General features: G+C 47.3%; 1 protein-coding gene across 9 annotated transcripts in view; it reads right to left on the reverse strand.

Moving 5' to 3' along the window:
* MED12 (mediator complex subunit 12) overlaps window positions 1-26,796 on the reverse strand; it is a 614,738-nt gene that overhangs the window by 572,494 nt on the left and 15,448 nt on the right. The window lies entirely within an intron of this gene.

Raw genomic sequence — 26,796 nt, forward strand, 5'->3', positions numbered from 1 at the left:
GGCGATCTGGAAATCTAGATTTTCCTACATACGCTATTCTGGCGGGATTCTCGTCCTCTACCTCTTCAGTATCAGAGTTACTTTCTTTCTCGCTTACTTGTGCTGCTCTACGTTGTTCGTGTATCTTTATTATTTCTCTACGGATTTTCTTGTACATACTCTCCATAGCACCGACGGTCTTGTGCTTACCCTCGGCTATATTATCACTCCACCTTGTCAGGATTTTCATTTCGGCCTGATCTTTAGACGGGTAATCTTGTTCTCTTATTAGACAATTGATCAGAAACTTTAATATCATGAGCTGGATCTCGGCTTTCCTTTGAGACATGGCCTCGCTAATACTTTCTGGATCATCCCCTGTACGGATGAAACGATATATTCTGTCTAGATCTTCTTTCATATTCGGTAAGGTGACTAGATACTCGGCCACCTTTCTTACGCGGAATGAATATAAAACCATATTATCCTCGCCTGGGACTGGATCATAGCCGCATTCGGCAAGGGATTTTCTTATTTCTGCTACAGTCTGATGTCTAGGCGTACGCTGTGACGCTTGTGCATGTAATTCGGCTGTCGTTAAACGCTTGTGTGGCGGCGGGGTTTGAGGAGTACCTCCCCCTGCGGCCCCTAAACTGGAGTCTAGGTCTACTGAGGCTCTTCGTCCTGGCAGAGTGGGAAATGGAAATGTAGGCTGGACTTGTATGGCGGGCTGGACCGGGGGTACCGTAACAGGTACTCCGGTGTCTGGAGGAGCGGGAAGTGCCTGATTTACAGGGACTGGCGGAACGCGAACAGGATTTGCATATTCTGGGACTGTGTCGTCCAAATAGGACGAAATAAAAATATCAGCTGCGGTCTGTTTGTGGCGTAGCTTGGTCGGAACTAATGGTGGCGGGAAATTACTGGATGCCTCTGGGGTCGCTTTTGGCAAGCCCTCGGCAAGGAGAGGATACATACCCCTAATAAGGGCATGCCTCTGTCTGTCTGACTGTTCGGCTTTGACTTGTTCACCAATCTCGATTAGTTCTTTTTCTTGTGCTCGTTCTAAGGATTCTCTACTTAATTCTGACTTTCTGATTTCCTTTTCAGTTCTTTTATGAGCTTCTTTGCGCCATAACTCGATGGCATCTTTCTGTGACTGTCTGGCTTTCTTTTTCCATAATGCTTCTTCTACTCGCATGATGCACTCGGCATCCCATGTACCCGATACGGGCCATCTATACTTCTCTTCTAACTGTTTGGTATACTCTACCCATAAATCTAGATACAATATGGCGCTTATGCCATGCTTCTGATACATAAAATGACCTGGACTGTCCCTCGGCGGAACAGGAACTGCTTCTTCTAACAAACCCTTTCTAGTTTTTAGCTGACGTAATCTCGAAAAGAGAGACATTGTAAACTTGAATCGGAACACAATACAATACACGAGAAACAATAACAATTTGGAGAACAATTCAGGCATACCACGACATTGGAAATACATTGAACAACATCATAACATAACAGTTCGGACAGAATATTACCTGGAATACTGAGAACAGAAACACAAGAATTTCTCGAGAACGGAACAGACTAGAGTTACTGGATGCACTGCTGAAACAGTACGGAACATACCGGTCCCATAAAGGGACGCATCAAGACCCGTATCCACCTAGGTGAACACTTCGTTTGTGAGTCTGTGTACCACCAACCCACGGACCAGAGTCAATTTAGATTGACCCTGTCTAGATACTACCCCAGTAATGGTACTCACCGGGCAGCAAGAACGGAAGGCCTCGGACTGGACTGGACTGCTACGACGACGGACGACGAACTTCGGACTTCAGTTACGGGTGGACCTCCGGATACCTCGGACCTTGGACTCTCGGCTTGGGCTCTGGTCGGGACTCGCCGCGTTCCTCCACCGTCTCGTTTGGATACTGGACCGCCTCCTCCGTCTCCTCCGTGGGCCTGAGGGATACTTGAAGCAGAAATATCTGCCGGTGCACAGAAGAGTTCCGTCACGACTGCAGAGGGTCAGGGGGTCGGCGTGGCTTCACCGACGCGTGGGGAAAGGGCAAGTCCCTATTCGGGCGCCATTATGTGGTAAATAAATAAATAATACCTCTCTTTTTGACTAGACATATATCATAACAGATAGCTCAATAAATAAGAGTCAAGATTCGAGGTAGTAGGAGTTTTGCAGGTTTAATACAGCATAAGGACAGGAACAGGACAACCTGCATAGGAATAGGATGACAGGGCCCAGCAGCTGCTGGGGCTGGGTCTGGGATGAGCGCGCTGACTTTTAATAACAATACATGAGCATATATACATAACGCAAACACATAGCATTACATTGCAGTAGGCGTAGCAGTGGGTGGAGTAGAAGGCGTGACGCGTAGCAGTCGCGAAAGATAAGGGCGAAAAGAGGTGTAACAGGGCGTATACATAGACATGTGATGCAAACGTAACAGAATATGTCATGAATGGGGCGGAAACCATGGAGGGGGCTACCTGAGGAGCCGGGACCTCTAACCTGGTGGTGCGCGCAAACTAGCAATGACGTATCACTAGGAGAAGCTGGGGGCTATGAACTCTGTGCTAGGAGCAGAGACTGAAGTCTGGAGAGTCAGGGCGACATGTACCTAAACAGTATCTAGTATCTGATGTTTAGAGAACATGTTGATATAAACTAGAAGTTAGGAGGGGAAAGGCTAACTTGATTCTAAGACTGGACCATGCATTATTCTACATGTAGTGCGTGATGAAGAATATTAAATGACCATTAAATGCAGTATTTCTCTAACGTGGAGACGTGAAGGCTAGACAATGACGGAAACTATTGATGCAGTTCAGTAGTTTAGGAATGCAGAGAAGGAGGACTGAACTGATAACTGGAATCATAACATATTCTTGGCAGACTCAGAGACTGAGCCAGGCTGGGCCGGGCACTGCGAGGCAGGGAGTAAGTGAAGGGTCGAGGATACAGGTGGGGGCTGTATCGCTCCTCAGCGAGGCTTCAGGAGACAGGAGCTGAATCTGGTGTCCAGGCCCTTTTGAGGCCTAGAAACGAGGACTTTATAATAGAATAACGTGCACACTGAGAAACGTGGCAACGTAGCTTTACATAGGCCTGATATTCGTAGTATTCACGAGGACTGGAAACTGGCATACTAGAGGTGGACACAACTATAATTGCGTCATTAATCGAACATGGGGAATGCATATGCATATTTAATCATGCACACATAACATATGATGGATGACACGTAGTGACACAGAACATGGCAAAATTTACTTTTCCACAACAGGAGGGACACAGAGAGGGTGTAGGGCAGTGGGAGCTACATTGTAGACACTCTGAAAGGCGGAAGACAAGAGTTCAGACATTGGAGGATTGTATAGAGAAACACTGGTAATGTGAAGGGCAAAGAGATGTATTTAAAGGAGACACATTGAGAAAGAGATAAAGTCAAGAGAGATGGGAAGCATTACCTTGTGTTTGCTACTTGTTAAATGTGCGGTGAAGACGTCTCCCTGTATCATGAACCGAAGAGGAGGGAACATAAGGTACCTTTGGATAATTACATGGGATGCTTTTAACCAATGCTGCCAGTTTACGTGAAAGAACTCGGAAGATGTGATTGTATGAATCGGTTTAATGAGGTCAGAGAGGGAGGTTCTCTCCCTGCATAACTCAATGTGACTCTGGGGATGCTCTGTGCGGTGTGCAAGGAGTGGGCATTTGGAAGGCAGCTAGTAAGAGGGTACTGCACTGGTAAAACAAGAAGCACGGAAAACAAGACCAGCGAGATGCGCTCTGTGGTGGGGAGGGGCGTTGAAACGCGAGTTAGACAGAGGCGGAGCGAGGTGCACACACTAGGGAGAGCGAGAGGAAAGCCAGATGGCGCCTCTGCTCGTGCACGTAAGTGCACGCTCTATGCCACTAAAAAACCTGTGGTTTGCTTTTTAAAGCCCAACTAACTAAATGTCTTGCCAGAGCAACGCATGCGCTGGCTCAGGCGAGACCTAAAAACATGGGTGGCACGTCCTGCTCTGTTCAAGCAGCCAAAATATGGAACGCTTTAATCCCCAACATAAGATCTACCGACAACCACTTTATCTTAAGAAAACTACTCAAGAATTGGCTCTTCCCTACATAAGCACACGCAAACAGAAATATACAGCATATCCCTCTGTATATAAGCATTTATTTGTACTATAGATATGTACCTATATATGTGTATTGCTTTATATAAACATGTAGAATAATTATGTTTTTTTAATAAAATAAAAAAAGATTTTAAGTACAACACTTGAAAACCAGAGTTTATTGAATGCCTCTTTAATCTACATATACTTACTTCCTTTATGCATCTATATTCTATGTACTTATGGATCTATATATTTATTACTTTCTTCTAATTCAGCATATCCAATGCACTACCCAATTTCTTACCCTATACCTCTCAATATATCTTCTACCTCAACTCTCTGACTCATCTCAAACTTCTTTCTACTACTCTTTCCAATGCACTACCCAATTTCTCACCCAATACCTCTATCAATATATCCTCTAGATCCACCCTCATACATCCCAAACCCCATACCACTACTACGATCTCCAAAATAGCCATTTCTAGACACTCCCCTACTGTACCCCTCCTTTCACCATCTGACACCTCTTTTACTATACCGATCCCACAAAACAAGCCTTTCGAAACTCTTAACATAACATGTGTATTTGTAAAGCGCACGTTCACCACTACGGGTATCTTGGCGCTGAATAACAGATGTTTGTTGTTACCCAACTCAATTGTGCCCTACCTTTGACTCTTCACTGTTCTATCCCTCCACTATCCTTCTCAATCCAAATAACTGACTAATATCTACCACTCAATTACTTTCATTTGTCACTATACTAATTCACCACTAATCCTTTATGGGTTCCGGAGTAGCGTGCCACTCACCGATAAAAGCGCTTCAACACCCCATCAGGGGTAACAAGCGCTATATAAATGCTAACCTTTTTCCCACTTTTATCCCTCCGCTACCCTTCTGAATCCAAATAAATGACTAACCTATCCACCACTCAACTTACTTTCCTATTTTACTATACTAATTCAACACTAATCTTTTATGGGTTCCGAAGTAATGTGCTACTCGCAGAAAAAGCACTTTGACGCCTTGTCAGGGGTAGTAAGCGCTATATAAATGCAATTACAATACAATACAATACAGCTAATGGCTAGTCGCCCGTTGGTGTACTTACGTGGGAACGGGGAATGGAAATTAATTCTATATTTTCTTACTCATTTTTCACATAGTTTTTCATTATATGTCTGTGTATGGTGTGACATGCGCTGGGAATTGGGGAGGGGGGTTTAGATGTGGTGAGGAGTTCAAAAGATCAACACATATACGTTGCAATGCCCAAAGTGGTAGTGGCTAAAAACCCATTTCTGTTGCTGTCCTGGAATGTACGTGGGCTGGCAGGCTACACAAAACGGTACCGCGTTCACCAATACTTATATAGACGCCGGATTCAAATAGCGCTCCTCCAGGAGACACCTTGGACTGCCCCTGACCTAACAGAAATGTGCAGGAGTTGGAAGGGGATACTGATAGTGACCACATACTTTAGATATGCTTGGGGAGTTCTAATCTAGGTGGCGCCAGGAGTGCCCCTTGAGGTGGTACATACCAAAATTGATGCAGACGGCAAATATGTGGTGTTGGAGGTGCTGCTGAACAGTCTCCCCCTAACCCTTATATCGCTATATACCCTCAATGTGAACCTGGCCTCTTTTTTACACTCTTTAACTCCGGCGTCATTATAAAACACTCTGGCACTCAGTTACTCGGTGGGGACTTCAAGTGCACCCCAGACTTAGACTATGATTGCGCACCAGGTATTGAGCGGCGGAAACAATCAATCTCTCTTACACAACATCTACAAAGGTGGACCACCAACACAGGTACAGAACGCCTGGCGCAGCCTGCATCCTATGGCCAGGGAGTACTCATAATATTTGGGTCTTCATGACCTACACACTAGGATAGATCTATTTTACTGTAGTCAGGATGCAGTTTCACAAATATCTTGGACACACTCGCTCAGATCACGGTCCCCTGCAATTAGAATTGCGTTGGGGCAGAGATCAAAAATAGCCACATGGCATCTTCCCTCAGAGGCACTCTGTGATATTGTATTACGTTCTGCTCTTTCAGATAATATCTCTTTCTACTTTCAAGATAACGCGGTCTCAGCTTCATGAATCGATATCGAATGGGATTCTTTCAAAGTTGTACTTCAAAGCTACACAATCAGGACAGCATACGGCACAAAGCTACTCGGACATAAATCCACTTTAGAGAAGTTGGGCGCACTAGGCTACAGGGAAAACTTGGCGAGGAAACACATAGAGGGCGATAATGCAGGTAGACTTTTGGCATGGCTTCTCTGTTCTGTTTCACCAAGGAACCCAATCACTGACAGCAGAGATAATTCCGGTACGACTCTCAACACAGAATTGACGGGGCTTTTCATACATTCTACGCTAACTTATACAGAACCCCACAAGGAGAGGATACAGCATTGATGCCGTCCTGTTTAGATGGAATGACTCTCCCGTGTATACAGGCCTCTCAGCAGGCAGATCTGGAAGCTCCGCTTACTGAAATGGAAATGTCAAAGGCGATCAAACAAATGGCATGTGGTAAGTTCCCTGGGGCGGATCGGATGGCTGGCCATTGGAGTTTCACTCCACTTTTAAAGCACAACTCGTGCTGCATCCCTTGGGTTGCATCCCTCAACGTTGAGAAGGCATTTGACACCCTGGGTTGAGGTTACCTAATGGAGGTTCTTAGATGGTTTGGAATGGGGCTTAAATTCCACAAGTGGGTTTCCCAGCTATGAAAACTAATCTATGGCTCGAGTAAAAACCGGGTTAATGTTTTCTGACCCTTTAAATATTGGATGTGGCACCTGCCAGAAATGCCCCCATCCTCAATTATTTTCACACTTGCAATGGAGCCACTGGCTTGCACGCTTTGTCAGATTGCCACGTTTGGGGTATATTAGCAGGCAACCAAGTGCATATAATATTTATGTACACAGATGATACCCTGGTGTGCCTTTTAGAGTACATCATGTGCTCCCAAGCCTCATGGAGCTACTGTGGCAATTCGGAGATGTATCCGGCTTAAAGGTGAATTGGGACTAATCCCATTTATTCTCACTGACATTTCTTTCTCCAGCCCAACTATGGGCACTTCCAAATACTATACTTCCGTGGATCTGTGATACGTTTAAATATTTGGGGATCCTGGTTTATCATTCCAAAAAGGATTGACTAGAGGGTAACATAGGAAAGGCCATCACTAATGCACGATTATTCCTTCCATTTTGGACCGCACTGCCGCTCTCCCCAAGGGATGCATAGCTATCTCAAAAATGCTCCTTCTCTCTAGGTTATTATATTTTTCTCGGCTCTTTTTATTCCTTTGCATTGTAAATGTTTTCAAGATATGCAAACGCTCCTAATTACACTAATATAGGGTAATGGCTGGGTATCCTGAATCATAAAAATAATTATGCCGCCGCCTAAATACAGTGGCCTACTCGTTGGCTGGCTGGACAGAATATATCAGAACTGGCCCACTGGACTGATGGGATTTGCCCCCCTGCGGTGCTGGAGTGGTTACAGGGCTCAGAAGAAGTGATCCCCTGAGGAACTGTTAATATTCTTATGCGCACTGCAAGAGTGTGCTAGAACAGTTATTTGTTTAAGAAAGGCCATTACAACCCCTGCACCCCACGCCCTTTCTCCCCTGAATAGCCTCTCTGGGGGATGCCGGGTTGTACGAAACTGCGCTCCAGGTTAGAGGCCACTGCATGGGTAAACTCAGATCTCACAACATGGACATACCTCTTCGTCGTTAAAAAGCTCAGTACGTTTGAAAATCTGGTGGATGACTATGGTATACCGCTGGGTTCTTTCCTCCTTTATGCATCACTAACTCATTCTTTACACACCATTTGGCATAGAACACATGACAAACCAGATACAACCAAAATCCTTCCGGTGGTGCTCATACACGGGGTAGGCTACCACGTCATTACTCTATTATACAATTTTCTACGAGCGGAGAGAGGAAAGTCACTGCTCTCAGTGCCAACTGGGACAAGGCGCTATCCACTACACTTACACACACAATGGACATAGAGCTTAGTAGTTCCGAAATGCATTTCCATGAATGGCAGACTCAAATATGCTCAGTTAAATTATCTTCACCATGCCTATTAGACTCCGCGTAGACTGGCACACCTATATGAAGGGGCGTCAAGCTCTTGCCCTCGCTGCCAAGACACTGAAGCCAATTTTATTCATATGGTATGGACATGTCCCCAGTTGACTCACTACTGGAACGAGACAACTGCAGTACTTTCCGAGGCCCTTGATACTACACTACAAACAGATGGTCTCCATTATCTCTTATGGTTAACCTTCCGTACGGCAGTGTGCAAAGCCACTAACAATTCTACCTGGCACTCATTTTAGCCAAGCGTAGAATTCAAATGTGCTGGAAATCAGCAGTACCCCCCCCCCCATTTGACTGTGGCTATCCGATCTGCATGCTGGCATTATGGCAGAACAGACAGTTCTATATGCTGCAAGGACAGGCCGACCACCTTCGTCTCACCCTCCAGACTGGCAAAGATATTGTTGTATTTCTATCTAGGACCCTAATTCAATATTCCTGATTAATGCCCTTATGTGGGTATAAGAAATAATATCCTTATAAAGGCATAAGAATCGTATCCATATTTAGTCGTAGCCCAGGCAATCCAAATTAAGCAAGCCTACTTCCCCAGACTCCTAGAGAGTACACCGAGTTCTTTAAACAAAACAAACCTCCAGCAACATGGGAAATCCCCATGCTTCTGTTTTGATTTGTCCTAGAACTCCTGCGAACACTGAAAGAACGGCCAGTTCTTAGTGACATCTTTATCGACGTCTTATGTCAAACCCGGCGCCTTTCAGGTATAAATATACCAATGTTGCCTTAAGCAAACACACGGTGGTTTTGGAGCAGAGCGGCTATCTACTTGCCCGAGAGCCCAGCTGATGCGAGAGCCCACGGACGCCGCCCCTCCCTTTTGACGCACTGAGAAAGATGCTGTCTTTCTCCAGCCGAGAAAATCCAGCTCCGGTGTTTCCAGATACCCTTGTGGGTTCCTGGGATATCGAGTCCTGAGAGAGAGATACCAGACCTCCTGCTTTCTATTACCCAGGTACGGAGCTGACTGAACCCTTAAGAGAATTCTTGACTCAGATTCTTGGCAAAAGCAACTTAACTTAAACTGCTACTTACTTACTCCTTCCCACGTATTAGGCTTAGGTCAGGTACACCGGGGTAAGCGTATTTAGAAGCACCAGTTGAGTACGTTAGTCAATGTATTTATGTATGTATATAATTTATCCATTTTAAAGTATCATATGGCTAAGAAACCATATCAATGCTTTTACAGTATTATTTTATAATACTCCTTTTACTGTACGCACTTTACTTCATGTTAAGTATTGCAATCGTGGCAATTCATTTCTCTTGAATGAGAAAGAAGGCTGCTCAATAAATAACACCTTTTATTGAAAACGCCCGTCTCTCTATTTCTCTGCACTCTGGTGAAACCAAGTATGCACGATTGACTGAGTAAAACAGCTGTCTATTGTTTTCACACGACTCTAGAGATACACTCTTATTCTGAGGGAGCAAAGTTGTCATGTTTATGGTTGTCAGAAGCTAATCCCTTCTGGTCTATCCAGGGAAGTTAAACTCCTCCTTGTTTATTCGAGAAAGTTTCTAGTGACCTCTGAGCTAGCTGGCAAAACTAATTAAGTCTAATATAGTCAGTAGAGACCTAGTCGACCTCAGTCCTACGTCTACACTGCTGTTTATATTATTCCAATGCGCAGAGCCTATTGGGAATATAGGAACTACACTACATGGTGCCCAACGTTTGGTAAGGCGATAATCTAACGCAAGACACTAGAGTAACTCAGTCGTGCTTTTTCACACAGAACCCTTTTACCCGTAAATACTACAAAAGACGTCTGGAGTGGGTAAAAGGTTAAAATCCGCCGGAACTTAGTAGGAAGAGATTCCTATGTATAGTTTTTGGTTTAGTCAACGTTGAAGGATACAGTGTTCCAAAATATTGTGCACCTAATCTTTGTTTTCCTTGAAACTTGATCTGCAACAAAACTTTCTGTTAGTAAAATGGTGGAAAGTGATGATGAAGCGGAGAGACCTAGAATAGCAGCTCAACTCCTAGCGGATGACACAAGTCTCCAAGAAAATGAGCCGAATGCTATACTCATTCCGGTCAATATAAGAAGAACTATAACTATTAAACTTATAGAAAATGGACTGACATCACGAGGTGGTACAGTCATATTCGTGGTAGAGGCCCATGAATATCGACAGACAGAGGTATTCTATTCATGGATACACTTTCCAGCAGCAAACGCTGTAACAAAAGAATTCCACTATTACAAAATAGAGGAACCTCTGGATGAATACACTCCTTTCGAGGAGGTTGAAATCCCATTAAATTACCAAGATCATCTGCTCTGGTTTAAAGGCGCCCTAAAACATAAAAATCACATCACCAGGCTCGGTCCACTAGGTAGACCAGGAGCAACGTGGCCGGTTCTAGCCAGCTACACACCACATCCAAACATTGATAAAAATACTAATTAAGATACATAGACAATTGGTCCAATAAGTAATGCGGACTTCAACAGTCCAACCAGCAATTAACATTCCACAGCTGACCCCTCATCAGGGGAACACAAACAAAATTACACCCCAGAACATACAATCATGTCTTGGTAAAACACCCGCAAAACGGGAACAAATTCCATTCTGGTTAGCACAAAAAATCACTCAAATAGAGGCAGTATTTCCTGATACTACAGCCAATGAGAAACACAGAATTCTGACTATCTGCCTTCCAATAGGGATCGCACCACATGTGGAGGACTGTGACACTTGGGGCACAGTCTTTGCTTCCATCTACACAAAAACACATGGTGTTCCGTCAATGGCGGTAATACCAGATGTGTTAAGACAGATTCAAAATGAATACGGTCCAGAACCTGCTTCAACTCTGGGTATGAAATTACTGAAAGACTTCAAGCAGGTCTCGGATATATATTATTAGCCAACATAAAAGGAGAAGCAGCATCTGTGGCGATCTGCCAGAAACTGAAAGAAACAGATAGAGCAGAACAACAACCTTTTGAACTTGCCAGAATCATAGAAAAATCCTATGAAGAACTAGGAAGAGATATTTTGTGTGGGAAACCAGTAAAACCCCAACTAACCGAAAATACTGAAAAAACTTATATTAAAAATAATCTAAATACTCCAAAAAAGAGCTGGGATGTTAATAAACAATCCACTCCCAAAGAAAAACGATTCGAGTCCAGAGGAAGGTCTCCCAAACGGAGAGAAAGATCTCCGGACCAAGGAAACAAGTCTCCCCAGAGGGAGCCCTCTGAGAAAAGATACAACCTTAGAGATAGGGATAAATTAAGAAAACCTGATAGATATCAAGATATTGATACACGTCCCTCTCGATCTTTTCAGACTTCCTCACAGAAATCGGAAAGAAGAGGACGGTCAGAACACAAGGAAGAGCGCGTCAAGTCCAAAGACAAGGAACCTGCACATCAAAGTAAAAAATTACAATTTCCAAGAAAGAAGGTAGCCAGTATTAAAATAATTAAACATGCCGAGGATACTGAGGACACAACTGAACAAGCAATTACAATGCAACGGTTTCGCCTTTGCAAAAGTTAGAGCTATTGGCATTGTAAATGACAACATTTTAATTTATGTGTTGGTTTTGAAAACAGATAAATAAATGACATTGTCATTTACAATGCCAATAGCTTAATCTCTCGCAAATGCCACACACACACCCACAGAGAGCCCCCCACACAGAGCCCTCCCCACACACACACACACAGAGCCCCCCACACACACACACAGAGCCCCCCCACATACACACAGGGCCACACACACAGAGCCCCCCCACACACACACACAGAGCCCACCCACACAGAGCCCCCCACACACCCACACAGTTCATGTGACCATGCGGCCCCTGCAAGAGCCGGTCACAATGAGTCCTGCCCTGGCCTTGAATAATTAAAAAGTGGGGAATAATTACAGAATAAGCTAGTAATTATGGCTGAGCGGACAGGCGTCGCCTGGCTAACTGCTGGATCGTGTTCGCCTCTGTTCGGCTTTTTCCAGACCCCCATAAATGTTGATTCGTCCGGGTCCCAAGGGCACATGCTCCAGCATTGGGCGGGCCTGTGGCAGCCCCAGGGGGCCCTGTGTCTGCTCACACCATGCTGGGGACGAGGAGCCTTGCCGGCCCCGGTACAAAGACAGCTTTCCCTAGGTAACTGGTTGCTTATCACTGCCAGACACTATTGGTAATAACAATGCAATCGGCGTCCACATAAGAACAGGTAAAATGCGAGCAAACAGGAGCATCCCATAATCGGGAACTTGAAGGGCACGTGTACACCGCAATGATGTCACGAGTGATAATATAATGAGAGTAAAAGAGAGGTAGTAAAATTACAAACCCACCTAGCAGTATTACACATTTGAAAAGTACAAACATGAAATACCAGACACGAACGGTAAAAATGGTATAATTCAAAATGAAGAAAAAATCTGCGATTTTTCTGAAGCATTACTGATACGCTTTCTTTACACGTGTGTTTAAATAACTCAAGTGTCCAGAAGTGCTATTTTATATTTTAGGTGCATATTATTAGGATATTATACTAGGAAGTCGATATGTGTTTAGATGTGAGCGCGCATATAGACAATTTAAATATTTCTAAAAATGTAGGACTAAGGTGTGAGTCTTAATGTAGGGAGCTGTTATGAGTACCGACGACCACAGAAATGTTTATACAAATTTGTAGATTAACAATGTGTGCAGAAGGCGCTGCCCCGGAAAGCCGAATAGCCTCAGAAATTCGCTTTAATTTCAGTCCATCCATTTGAGAAGGAAAACGTTTGCATATTTCTGAAAGATTTGACGGTAAATTTGCTTTCAAGGACAAATACACTTAATGATACATTATGTCCCAGAGGGCAGTATCATTTTAATAACAATACTTGTTTTAATATGTAACACATATGTTGGGCCGGGGCAAAAGCTGTTCTGGTTGAACGGGAGCCTGCTTAACAAAAGTGATAGCCCGGGGCTATCGCGGGCCGTTATTAACTTCTGTTTGATTAGGGTAATTGTTCAATTTTGCTCCGGACAGTATGATTATTTACAGTTTAATTAACGTGTCCTTACAGAGCATTTGAAGCCATAAGGCCGTTCTAGGAAAGAGCCTCGGGAGGTAGGCTGTCTGAAAGGAAAAGGTTGCCCGCTCAGATGCGCTCACAATCCATCAAAGCCCCCGCAAGGCCAGGCTGCGCGCTCGGCCCAGCGCCGCTCTCGGCGGCCGCCGCTCCTCGTAAAAGCGCTTTACGGGCAACTTAACACCAGTTGGAGACTGTACTTTGGGGAAGGTGAATGCGAGCCTCCCCGGTCAGTCTGTATCTCTCTGTCCAGTCCAAGGTAGAAGCAGCATGCGAAGAGTGTGCTGTCTGAGGAATAAATGTGACCACGGAGGTGTGTATCTGGGTGTGTGGCTCTGTAATCAGCAGCTCCGCAACGCCCATAGAGCTCAAAGGGCTTCAGCCACCCACTCCCCTCCCCACCTCGTCATGTGTGTCAGCCAAACTTCCCGGGCGCACACACAGACAGTTTTTTAGCTGCTGTGGGCTGGCGTCCGTCTTATTGCAGCCGCACCAGAGTACTTCATAAGACCATTTACTTGTTCTTATTTTAGCTTATCTATTCGATTTACGCAATGCTAGCTACAGTGATAGAGAGTAAATCCAACGTCCTGCTCTAATGAGAACGTGTGGCGGCGTTGATAAACTGAGCGCAGGAATTCTACAAGTTTATGATCTTATACAATTCATTAACGTCAAATCTAGTTTAATACGCATCACTGTATACCTGAACTTCACTTAAAGTACAGTCCCCTCCACCCCCAAACCCCAAGGTAGCACGCCCAGTTTTCTCTCGTTGAACCAACATTGTCCTGGTGTGGGGCGCTAGAGGGCGCGCACACGGAATGGCTGCCTAGCTGTGTAGCTCCCGTTCCTTGGAGCACTATCCTACATATATCCTCTGCCAATGGTGAATAAATCAATGCTGCTACTCGCCATCTGCTGCAGCGAGTGACCCTCTACACTCGACCAGAAGCTTGGACCTCCTGCGCTTACTGGACCGGTGCAATCGTCGTCCGAAAATCTGCCGCAGAGATCCCCCGAGACTGCTGAGCGCGGAGACCGGCCAGCGGGGACTACAAGAGGCCGCTGCTCGCCACGAGGCTACAGGCCCCACTCGCGCCCGCTGCCTTGGCGCCTGGGATAGTCCCGGTCCTGTACTCCCTGCTACCTGTGCGGATCGCAGGGGACTGCAAGGGCGGGCCGTCACCCAGGAGTGCTCACCCGACATATCTGTCCTGCCTCTGACGGATCCACCTCTGGGGACCTGCGCCTTTCAACTCAGCGCGGTCCAGACATCTGCGGCGGTGGAGGTTGCCCGGGGTCCTGCTGCCCCGTTGAGAGGTGCGGAGCACCGGCGGCGGCCCGACTGCCCGGATATCGGCGGTGAGTAGAGATGTGCACTCCCGTCCTGCGGGAGCCCTTTCCCGTGCCTGCGGGGCTTGCTAGTCTTTGGGGTGCTTGACAGCGTTTTTTCTTACCTCGCACCCCGGACCGTAATCACTGCCGAGACGGCCTGCTGCGATAAACGTGGCCAACTATCGGGGCTTCAACTGACCGCTTTGCCCCGCGCTTCTGCTGTCGGGGAGTTTGCTCCTGGCCTGCTTCTTCCTGGGATCCACGCTGCTGGCCCCCCACCATTGGCTTCCGGACTGGGCAGCGGTGCGGCGTTTCACAGTTCAGAGTGTACCCCACATGGCATTCCCCTGATCTATGGTCACTGTGGAGCTCCTTGTGCTTCTCCCTACCACACATTTCCTCCGTGTCTGCAGGCCTGTGAACAGAACGTAATCCCTAATCTCTGCTTTGCCTATCCTCAGCTTTACGGCCACTGCATGGGTTGGTGAGGCGCTGACTGTGGTGAACGGTGGTTACTGTCAGCGCTATTCCTCCTCGCAACTAACGCCTTACGGAGCTGCGGGAGCAGAGAGTGGACTGCCGGGCGGAAGGTGACCGGTGGGCGGAATGGTGCGCCCCGAAAACCGCCAGACTAAAATAAGCTTTGATGGCGCGAGGAAGGGCGCCAAATCGGTGCCTACTGACCCAGGGCCCAGCGATGCGAACTCGTCTGCCATTGCTTCCCCTGCCAAGGACCTTGACCTGCACCGCCTGTTTCAGGAGATGAGACAGGGGTTTGCCACGGTCGTGGAAAAAGGTGATGGGATGACGTCTCGGCTGGACGCCCTGGTGCATAAGGTGGACCAGCACAAAGAAAGGATAACCTCCACTGAGCAGCGCATCTCAGACAATGATGACATCACCTCCTTCCATACCACGCAATTGGCCCACATGGACAACTTGCTATGCCTCATAGCAGCCAAGAACGAGGACTTGGAAGCCCGTAGCCGACGCAACAACATACGCGTTACGGGCATTCCGGAGTCCACGGACACGGGCAGAATGGAACTTTATATCGAGAAGCTCCTCAAAGGGGCGGTAGGGGAGGACGCGTTCTCTCCCCAATTCATTGTCGAACGAGCGCACAGGTCGTTGGCTCCTATGCCCAAGCCCGGACTGTCGCCCAGGCCAATCTTTGACAAATTGCTCAATTATCGCGACCGGGATGTAGCACTTAGGGCTGCCCGGACCCAACAAACCCTGCAGTACAATGGACTCACTTTCTCCATATATCCTGACTTTACCCCGCTGGTGCAGGAAGAGCGCCGCAAATTCATACCAGTGAAGAAGAAACTGCGAGAGGCCCAGGTGGAGTATGCCTTGCTCTACCCGGCGAAGCTACGCATCACTCACCAGGGGAAGAATCGTTTTTTCACCAACCCACAGAAAGCTGAAGACTATCTAAAAACAATTTGTAGGGCCCGGAGGGGCGGCCGGAATGCTGAGGCGGATCCGGAGGAAGAAAACCCGCTCTTAGAAGCGAATGAACACTGATACCATGGCTTCGCCTAGTCCGGTCTTAATGCCATCTTCCACGACCTCTTTCGGCCCCCGTTCGGGGCGTGCTGAAGGCATGGATTTTCGATTACAGACTGGGATTTGCTGACCTCTCCAGTGGTAATGTACTCCAAGGACCACTGTCCCTGCCCTGGCCTCCACCGAAGGTCATATAGTATGGGAGGCCATTGGCGGGAGAAGTGGTTGTGTGACCTTGCTGTTGTTTCCCTCACGGTGCTCCCCATGAGTAATGTTCAGATGTTGCAGTTGAAGGGGGGGAGGGGGTGGGGGGAGGGACAGTGGGTGGGGAATGGTGGCTGCTGGCATGATTGGGATGCTGGGGTGGGAGGGGGGTTGGGTTGGTTCGGGGGGAGGCTTTTCTTACTTGGAATGATTGTTCGAGTTCTGCACTGTCAAGATTACCTATGTCAGCTACTTAGAGTGGGCTCAGTCTCATCGCACAGGCTACGATTGGTTGAATTGTTATTTTTCCGTCTATGGCTGCCTTGAATGCTGATGCACAATTGACCTGCATGTCATGGAATGTTAGAGGGCTTAATGATGCTAAAAAATGTCGGAATGTCATTGCTTATCTCAATAGACACCATGTCCAGGTGGCCATGTTGCAGGAAACCCACTTGTCACCGCAGTGGCGGACCACCTTTGCGAGCAAATGGGCCGGAGTCCGTACCTTCTCCTCTTATTCCACTTACGCGAGAGGAGTCACCATTCTTCTTGCTCGTACTGTACCATTTCATAAATGCGGGGACTTGGTGGATAACGAGGGGCGTTATGCTCTCCTTTGGGGCAGACTGGGTCGTGACACATATACATTTGTTGCCAGCTATGCTCCTAACGTAGATACACCCGCTTTCTTTACCACACTCTGGGGCAAAATCATGGACGTAGGATCTCGCCATGTTGTCTCGGGTGGTGACTTTAATTTGGCATTGATACCACGACTGGATAGGGCAGATGGGGTAAGTCACTACAAGCCTAGGGCTAGGGAGGCGCTGGAAGGCATGATTGCAGAGGGCGAACTGGTGGACATATGGCGGCACTTACATCCCCTTGGGAGGGAAGGCACACACTTTACCTCGCACACGGGCACATGGGCGCGGTTGGACTACTTTCTCCTTGCCAGGGGGATAACTGCAGAGGTGTTAAGGGTGACACATTTGCCAAGGACATACTCTGACCATAGTCCCGTACTGCTGCACCTCCGCATACCTGGGTGGGATTGCCCCAGACCACACTGGAGACTACAGCCTGAGACCTTGTTAGATAATCTGTTCCGAGTCGAGCTGGGTGAAGAGATAGCTGCTTTTTTTCCCAGAAATAGGGGATCAGTGGACTCGGTTGAACACATCTGGGAGGCCTTTAAGGTGACCGTTAGAGGATACTGCATTTCCAAAAGCTTTGGGGTCCTGCGGGATATTCAAAACCCCATTCATACACTAGAAAGGGAGCTGCGGGCATTGGAGCTTCGTATGGTGGCAGACGGTAGCCCTGATACACATGCTGCTTTTAGGGACACATTGTCGAAGTATGAGGAGGAGGCTAACAGGGAGACTAAGTTCCGGGGGAAACACTGGCAGGCCAGGAAATACTGTGAGGGAGATAGGCCAGGGAGGGCACTTGCGATGCTTACGCGGGCCCCACGGGATCGCAACACCATACTTGAACTTACTGACGCTCACGGGACCACAGTCAGGGACTCGGATGGACTGCTCGATACCTTTACATCTCACTATCACACACTTTATACCTCTGACACTGTGGCCGATACACCTTACGCTGCCTATCTGGGTGATGTGGCGCTCTGCTGGCTCAGCGACGGAGACAGGGCGTTTCTGGCGGCCCCCTTTAAACTAGATGAAATTCGCGAGGCCATTATGTCCCTCAAGAACGGCAAGGCTCCCGGCCTCGATGGCATCCCTGCTGAATTCTATAAAGCATACATAGATATTATGGCCCCTGTCCTCCGAGAGGTTTACGAGGAATCGCCGGGCGACGGCGTCCTCCCTGGCTGCATGCGGGAGGTGGTTATAACTTCCCTCTTGAAGCCCGACAAAGATCCCAGCTCCTGCAATTCTTACCGCCCGCTTTCCCTCCTAAATTGCGATGTCAAGATTCTTGCTAAGGTCCTGGCTACTCGCCTATCCCTACTCATGTCCAGGATCGTACTGCCCGATCAATGTGGGTTTGTAACTGGCCGCTCTACCTCACATAACCTTCGCACTTTATTCTCTTTGCTCCGCACAGTACACCCCGATATGCCAGTCGCAGCCGTCTTCCTTGATGCCTCCAAAGCATTCGACTCGGTCGAATGGCCTTACTTATTCTCTGTCCTAGCTAGCATGGGGTTCCCGACACTCTTCATATCCTGGGTCCGCTTGCTCTATACTCGACCCACGGCAAAAGTTCTTGTAAATGGTCGCCTTTCAAACCCTATCGACATTACTAGAGGCACGCGTCAGGGATGCCCACTATCTCCCCTCTTGTTTGCTATAGCTGTCGAACCACTTGCCTGTCGCCTCCGTCAGCTGCATCGGGAGGGGGCGGTACAATGCTTGCAGCATCAAATTGATGCGTCTCTCTACGCTGACGACATCACTCTCTATGTCAAACACCCTGATTTGCATCTCAACCCACTACTCCGAGAATTTGTTGTATTCGGCAGGATGTCAGGTGTACACAATAATTGGTCCAAGTCGCAATTGTACCCTCTAACGGAAGCGGTTGCCGACTTTCCCCTTGATTACCCGCTGGAGTGGTGTCGGACTGATCTTCGGTACCTGGGCATACAAATTTCCCGTGATAGGAGCGAAACACTACGGTCCAATTATGGAGTAGCAATCACGAAACTTGCTGCCGCAGTGGACCATTGGATAACCTTGCCACTCTCCATGGCCGGCAGGGCATCCCTTATCAAAATGGTGGTCCTTCCCCGCTTCCTATACCTTTTCCTTAATATTACCTATTTTCCTGGCGCTTTTTTCCTCAAAACCCTGAAGTCGGAACTACGCCGGTTATTCTGGGGGGGTAAGAACCCACGGTTAAAATGGTCCACGCTTACCCTTCCATATGACAAGGGAGGCTTTGATATCCCTGACTTTGAGGCGTATTATCAATGCGCACAAGCGCAATATGCCTACCACTGGCTGGTTCCCACCCCCTTCATGCCTCACATTGTGGTGGAAGATTGGATCGTACATCCTATTCCGCTCAACGGACTGCTCCACTGCTCGGAATCATCCATACCTACGTCGAACACCTCTGTATCCTGTACACTAGACGCATGGCGCCGTATTGCCAAGAGCATGTCCTGCCGGCTGCCGTACTCACCCAAGCTACCGCTGACATTTCATCCTGACCTCGCTCTGCTGCAGGAACGGGGCTTTCGCACCCTGTGTGAAAGGGTGCGGGTTGCATGATGGGGCGACCTGTTCTCGAACGGTCAGTTCAAGTCTGCAGAACTGTTCTTTGCATCTCATAGCCGTACCCCGCTAGAAGTCCTCCATTACATACGCCTGCGCGCAGGGATGAAGGACATCCTACCTGATTTCCCCGCTGAGCCTGAGATCCTACTTCCACTTCATTTCTTGCTATGTTCACAGGACGGGGCACATCTAGTCTCTGGCCTTTACCGTCAAATCAGGACTGCGGCTCCAATGCCTGAGGCAGGTGCCCGGATACATTGGAATGCTGAACTGCCTGCTGACCTCACTGATGAGCAATGGCACTACTGCTGCGCCCTTACGTCTCGTATATCCGCTAGCAGTAGACTACAGATCATACATTACAAATTCCTGCAACGGGTATATTATACACCAGTGAGGAAACGTAGGTTCGGCTTGGCGGATAATGACCGGTGCGAGCGCTGCCGTGCCGAACATGCCGGCTTCCTGCATTTGGCGTGGGGATGCCCCCTAGTACAGCATTACTGGCAACAGGTGACTGACGCCCTCACGGCAATGACAAAGGTAACCGTGCCTATGGACCCGTTGTTAGCGCTTCTCGGGCATACTCCGCATATTCCTAAATCCTGTCGAAAATTTGTTGATACTGCACTGCTCTTGGCTAGGAGACGGGTGGCGTGTCGCTGGGGCCGAGGCAGAGCGCCCAAATTGATGGCAGACTTTACCTATTGTCAGGAACACACTACCTTCGCTGAATTGTTGCCGATCATGAGTCGACCTAAAGATATTTGGGGCCCGCTAGTGAGCTATTTACTTGCAGACGGATGACGACGATGCTCCTGAGGGGGACCATACTAGCGATTAGCGGCACTGCTGGGACTCAGAGTGGGGCCACAATACCTGACAGCATACATACATTTCACCTTCTATATGACAAAGGTTGTATCCCGGTTCCCGTGCCGTGGGTCACCTCCCTGCCCAACGCGCCACACATGTCGCTCATCGCCATTGTACTCTCTAACATTGACGCCTGCCCCCTCGCCCATTCCAGGGCCCTTCCATGCCACCCACGTCATGTACCCACCTCCCTCACACTCGATGACACTCCGTGACACCATGCATGAAGCCGACTCTAGCGTTTATTATATGCCGCCATGACTCCTGTTGTACGACTATGTATTTGAGTGAGATCGTGACTATCTGCATTACTTTGTCGGCTCGGACTTCCACCTCCAAGTGTGTTTATAAAGCCTCATGGTTTGTTTATTGTTGGGAAGTTTTTGAACGAAAAAAACGAAAACACTGTTCTACTGCAGTACATCCTCCGGTGTTCTTCAACACTAGATGCGTTACTCCTGTCGCCTGATCTTGTGATACGCTGCCGGGCCTCCGGGATGCCGGTCACAAGGCTGTGTTATAACTGATTACCACGCTGCCGGCCTCAGGGTTGTAGGCGCATGAAGCTGTGTACTTTATTACCTATGCAATAAAGCAGTTTTGAACGCTTAAAAAAAATATATATATATATAACATTGTCCTGGTGTCAACAGGGCTTTAAGTGGAAGCTTTTTTAATATCATATACAAACCATAGTTGCTGCTTATTTATCTTATGCAACTAACAAAGCCAATAGTCCTGACTTGTAGGTATGATGTTACTTATTGTATAATAAATCTGGATGCCATGACAAAAACAGCAAAATACAAGGCGGGCGACACTATGCTAAGCACAGATTTTTAGCTTACAGTTTTAAGACACGCCCCTAATTACATTGGGCACGCCCCTTTGAGAGACCCTCAAATGTTTTCATCCCACTTAAAGCTCTGAAGACAGCGCAATGCACTATGTATGCTGAAAAAATTGCACCTTTCCAGCGCAAAATACGCTGGAAAAAAATTACCCTTTCAAGGGTTTGCACCGATTTGCCTCACTTTGCACGACCCTTTGCAAATCTGGCACTTATTGTACCAAGTATGCTGCACCTTTGAAACAATATGCTGCAGCTTTTGAACCTGCGGCAAAGAGGGCGTGCAGACTCGGTGAACTGTACACAAGGGGTTTCAAGGGGCATCGAAAGCTCAATATAAATATACATAATATGACAATGGTATTCGGGCGCTTGATTTCGAGATAGAAATGCATGCATAACTGGAATTTCGGAGTGGCTGCTAGGTCTTTCACAGGAGGGGCACGTGACCAGTTGAGGGGCACAGCCCGGCCAGCCACGAAGGAAACAGCTGCTCTCTGCACACGCTCACAATTGGTAGCTGCGTGTGTGGAGGGTGGTGGGAGGGCGTGGAATACCTCGGCGCAGCAGAAGCACAGTGAGTGACCGGGGCATGTCCCTGGGATGCGTTGTATTTTGCTGGTACACTGTGAGAGGGGGGCGGGGCACAAATTATTGAAACGGGGGTCTCTGGTACTAACTAAAGTGACTCTCTGTGACTACGTGACCAAAACCCAGTAGTTCAAACCCATTTCTTATTTGTAAATCACACAGCTGAGGGGGCCTTGTCTCCGACATTTGCACATTCAGGGCCTCCTGATTCTTGACCTTGATTGCGAGAGGCGGCCGCGTCACCCCTCCATCCTGGCGCCTTTGAAGCCACAATGGCTTTGAGATTCATCTGCGGATTCCGCCCTCGGGCGCTATCTCCCCTGCCCCCTCTCCTCTCTTCATTAACCACTGCCCTTGGCAAGGATGAGACAAAGGCCCTCATCTGCATGCGCTGATTGGCTGTAATCTGCCGAGCACAGGAATGCGTTGAATGTGGTTAGGTGACAGAACCGTAGGGAAGAAAAGGCAATTAAGGCCTCCGAATGCATACATTATACCTCAGATTACAAACAGATTCGCACCCCTGCTGAATCACGGGAACTCCATCTCCCTGCCCCTTTAATGCAGTCAGTGCCGCGGCATTACAATTCCTGTCCCGACAATTGGACAAGTAATTAGAGAAACAATCGGTTTATTTGGGAAAATGTCACATTGGGTTGTTTAAAGAACATGTCTGTCTGGGTTGTTTAAAGAACATGTCTGTCTCCCGGGGAAGGCTCGGACTGCTCACCATGCTCAAGGAGAACGAGGCAACAATGACGATAACCGCAAGCACCAAAAAAAATAATTAACATCCGCCCACCGCCGCATGATGTGCTAAAAGGGGCAGGATGAGAAAAACATCGCCGGAACGCCCACGAATCGCCTCGGACCATGACGGACAGATCTCACTTACAATGGCTAGCCTCCATTTATGGAGCTAGCCAATGGAAGTGAGAGGCGGTGACCAAGCCACATACTCTTCTCAAAAGTTTTCGCCTGCGGCGCAGCTTTCGACGAGGCGAAACCTAAAAACGGAGAGTGGGCCCAGACAATGCTAGACAGCGCAGCAGAAGTGACCATAGCTCGCAAGATCCTGATGAATCTTCTGGAGACAGTGGACACGAATGAATACATTCAAGTGGAAACTGCAGATACCAGAGTTAGCAAACCTCATAAAATATACGAAATAACATTACGTATAGAGGGGGACAAGACTAGGAAAGTAAGGGGTCTTTTTTGGGATAACCTTTCGAAAGGCTATGGCATCCTGTTAGCTGAGAAAGACTGGCCACCAGAGTTTGTCAGGGAGTGCCCTCATGGCGAAGAAATGATTATGCCTGCCTTCTCAAATTATATTCCAATTCATAAAAAATATACATTAGCAAGAAAATGGGCAGTGGCCCAAGCTCCTGCATTATATAAAAATCATGTAGGATGGGATGAGGACTGTCCTCCTCACAAAATCCAGTTAAAATGTCAACCCACTGCACAAAGGCAGTATCCTGTTAAGCAAGAAGCTAAAAAACAAGTCAGGGAGATCTTAGATCAACTTGAATATCAGGGGGTGATTGAAACATGCACCTCACAAATGAACAATCCTTTGTTTCCTGTCTCCAAGCCAGACGATTCATATCGTCTAGTTTTGGACTACAGACACTTAAACTCCTGTTGCAAAACATTTGCAGAACAAAACTCACACAGTGCAGCACTAATGAATAACATCGTGCGCAAAAAATACAAAACAACATTAGACATCTCTAATGGATTCTTTTGTCAAAACATTGCACCTGAAAGCAGGTATTTGACCGCTTTCTCAATAATGGGGTCACAAAAAAAACTTCTGTCGACTCCCACAGGGATTCAAGAATAGCCCAGGATTATTCTCAGCAAGAGTAACAGAGTTACTACAAATATATGATGATGAAGCATTATCTTATGTCGATGACATCTATCTCACAGATGATGACCTGGAGACTCACTTGAAAAGAGTGAACACCATAATACTTGGTTTCGCAGCTGAGGGTTACAAATTCAACTTTAAAAAGTCACAAATTGCCCATCTAACTGTCCTGTTTTTAGGATATGAATTATCAAGTGAAGGCAAAAGCCTAGCAGACAACTTCTTAGAGAAGTGTGCTGTACTCCAAGCACCTAAAACGCTGAAGAACTTACAATCAATACTAGGTTTCCTGAATTTCGGAAGAACATACATTCTAAATTATGCAGAGAGGGTTAAACCTCTCTATGAATTAATAAAACCTGATTTCAAACCAATAAATTGGACTTGAAACACACAGAAATTTTAAGATCATTACAAACAGACATGTTAGCTAAAACAAAATTGCAAACACGCGAAAACATACGCAACCTTGTAATCCGAGTCATCCCAGGAAGATGCGGATTCACGTACCTAACCTCTAATGAGGGAGAAACGGTACCAATAGCTTACAAATCACACTTGTACACACAAGCTGAAATGAAATTCAGTTCTACTGAAAAAATTCGAACAGCGGTTCAGACTGCTGTAGCAAAAGAAAGAGCCCTAGTACAAGGTAAACGAATAATAATCGTTACACCAATACCTGCCCTAGAAGCAGTGACAAAGGCAAGCATTCCAAATGCTAAAGCACTACATCCTAGATGGATACAATGGGTTAATTCTCTTGCTGCAACAGACGTGGTATACGAATTTGATCCTAATTTAAAAACACAAGAATTTCTCCAATATGAATATGAATGTCCTCTGCCGACCGAAATCCTGCCTCTAGAAAATTACGGCTGTATAATATATACAGACGGATCAGCACAAGCCGCAGTTGGGGGTAAGCAAGCTTACAGTGCTGCGTGCGCGATTGTTAAAGGTCGTTGGCACAAAGGAAAATTTAGACCATTGGTCACTAAAACCCAATCTCTAGGAGATTGTACAGCTCAGCGAGCTGAACTACTAGCATTTAAGATGGCGCTTGAAAATACCGATCGCGAATTCCCCACACTAATAGTGTGCGATTCATATTACTGCGTTCAGTCTTATAATGAATACTTGCAGAACTGGGTTCAAAACGGCTTCAAAGATGCAAAGGGTGGCACAATCAAGCATAAAATGCTTTGGGAACAAGTCGTTCTTTTACAGAAAGAACTACAAAAGACTCACGTGATACATACACTGAGTCATCAACGTGATGGCGTTCACGTTGCGGGGAATTCATTGGCTGATGAAGCCGCGAAGGCAGCTGTGCAAACGGCTTCCGTAGCTGCTATCACCCGGTCAAAAACAAAAATAGACAGCGATGTAATGCAAGCTGTCAGTGCTTCAGTAAAAGATGATAGAAAATCACTCCCAAAAGGCTTTCCAGTAAAGTACTCATACATAACTGATGCGAATAATGTTCCTTTTGCTCGAATCCCTGGAGTGGGGGATAGGGCAATTCCAAACATGGAACACAGGTTAGGACTAATTATAGCGGCACACGAAGGGCTAGCTTCTGCACATGCTGGTGTTTCCGCCACAATATCGTTATTAAAACAGAGATATTGGTGGCCACGCATGAGAAAACAAACTAGGAACTATGTTCTAGAATGTGAAATATGCCAAAGAATGAAAGTATCAACAGTGAAACGACCAGCGCAGACGCCCCTTCTAATCTCAGATAAACCATTAGCTTGTGTTTACCTGGACCACTGGGGTCCCTTACAAGGGGATGGCAACTATAAATATATCATGGTCGCAGTGGATTCCTGCACGAGATTCATTTGGATGTGGCCCCAGCGCTCGGCTGACGCCAGAACTGTTATAAAAGATTTGCGAGTCTTTATCGGCACATACGCAATTGGCATGCTACATTCTGACCAGAGTCCTGAGTTTAGCTCTAGGGCTTACAAGGAAGCCATGGCCAGCATGGGCATTGCATTGCGGTACTCTTGTCCCTTCCATCCTGAGGGAAATGCGGTAGTGGAAAGACAAGCATTTACAATGCAATAGGGCTCGCAGCAATAAAGTTTGAGTTATTGGCATTGTGTATGACAATGCGTTGCATACATTTTTCCGAAAACTCTGAATTGGTGTATAAAGATTATTTGTAAACTGTCAGATGTTGCTCAATAATAAGGAGAGTTGGGAATAATTATGCTATGCTATCTTTTGCTATCCTGTGCTTTTTTATTATGCTGTGCTGTGTTTTGTTATGCTATGCTGTGTTTTGTTATGCTATGCTGTATTTTGTTATGCTATGCTGTATTTTGTTATGCTATGTTTTGTTATGCTATGCTGGTGAGGGTGAGTGAGGGTGAGTGAGGGTGAGTGAGGGTGAGTGAGGGTGAGTGAGGGTGAGTGAGGGTGAGTGAGGGTGAGTGAGGGTGAGTGAGGGTGAGTGAGGGTGAGTGAGGGTGAGTGAGGGTGAGTGAGGGTGAGTGAGGGTGAGTGAGGGTGAGTGAGGGTGAGTGAGGGTGAGTGAGGGTGAGTGAGGGTGAGTGAGGGTGAGTGAGGGTGTGTGAGGGTGTGTGAGGGTGTGTGAGGGTGTGTGAGGGTGTGTGAGGGTGAGAGAGGGTGAGAGAGGGTGAGAGAGGGTGAGAGAGGGTGTGTGAGCGGGTGTGAGGGTGAGGGGGTGTGAGGGTGAGGGGGTGGGGGGGTGAGGGGGTGGGGGGGTGAGGGGGTGGGGGGGGTGAGGGGGTGGGGGGGCGAGGGGGGGTGAAGGTGTGAAGGTGGAGGGGTGTGAGGGTGAGGGGTGTGAGGGTGAGGGGGTGTGAGGGTGAGGGGGTGTGTGAGGGGGTGTGTGAGGGGGTGTGTGA

The sequence above is a fragment of the Lissotriton helveticus genome, chromosome 4_2, assembly GCF_964261635.1.
Source record: "Lissotriton helveticus chromosome 4_2, aLisHel1.1, whole genome shotgun sequence".
Lineage (NCBI taxonomy): Eukaryota > Metazoa > Chordata > Amphibia > Caudata > Salamandridae > Lissotriton > Lissotriton helveticus.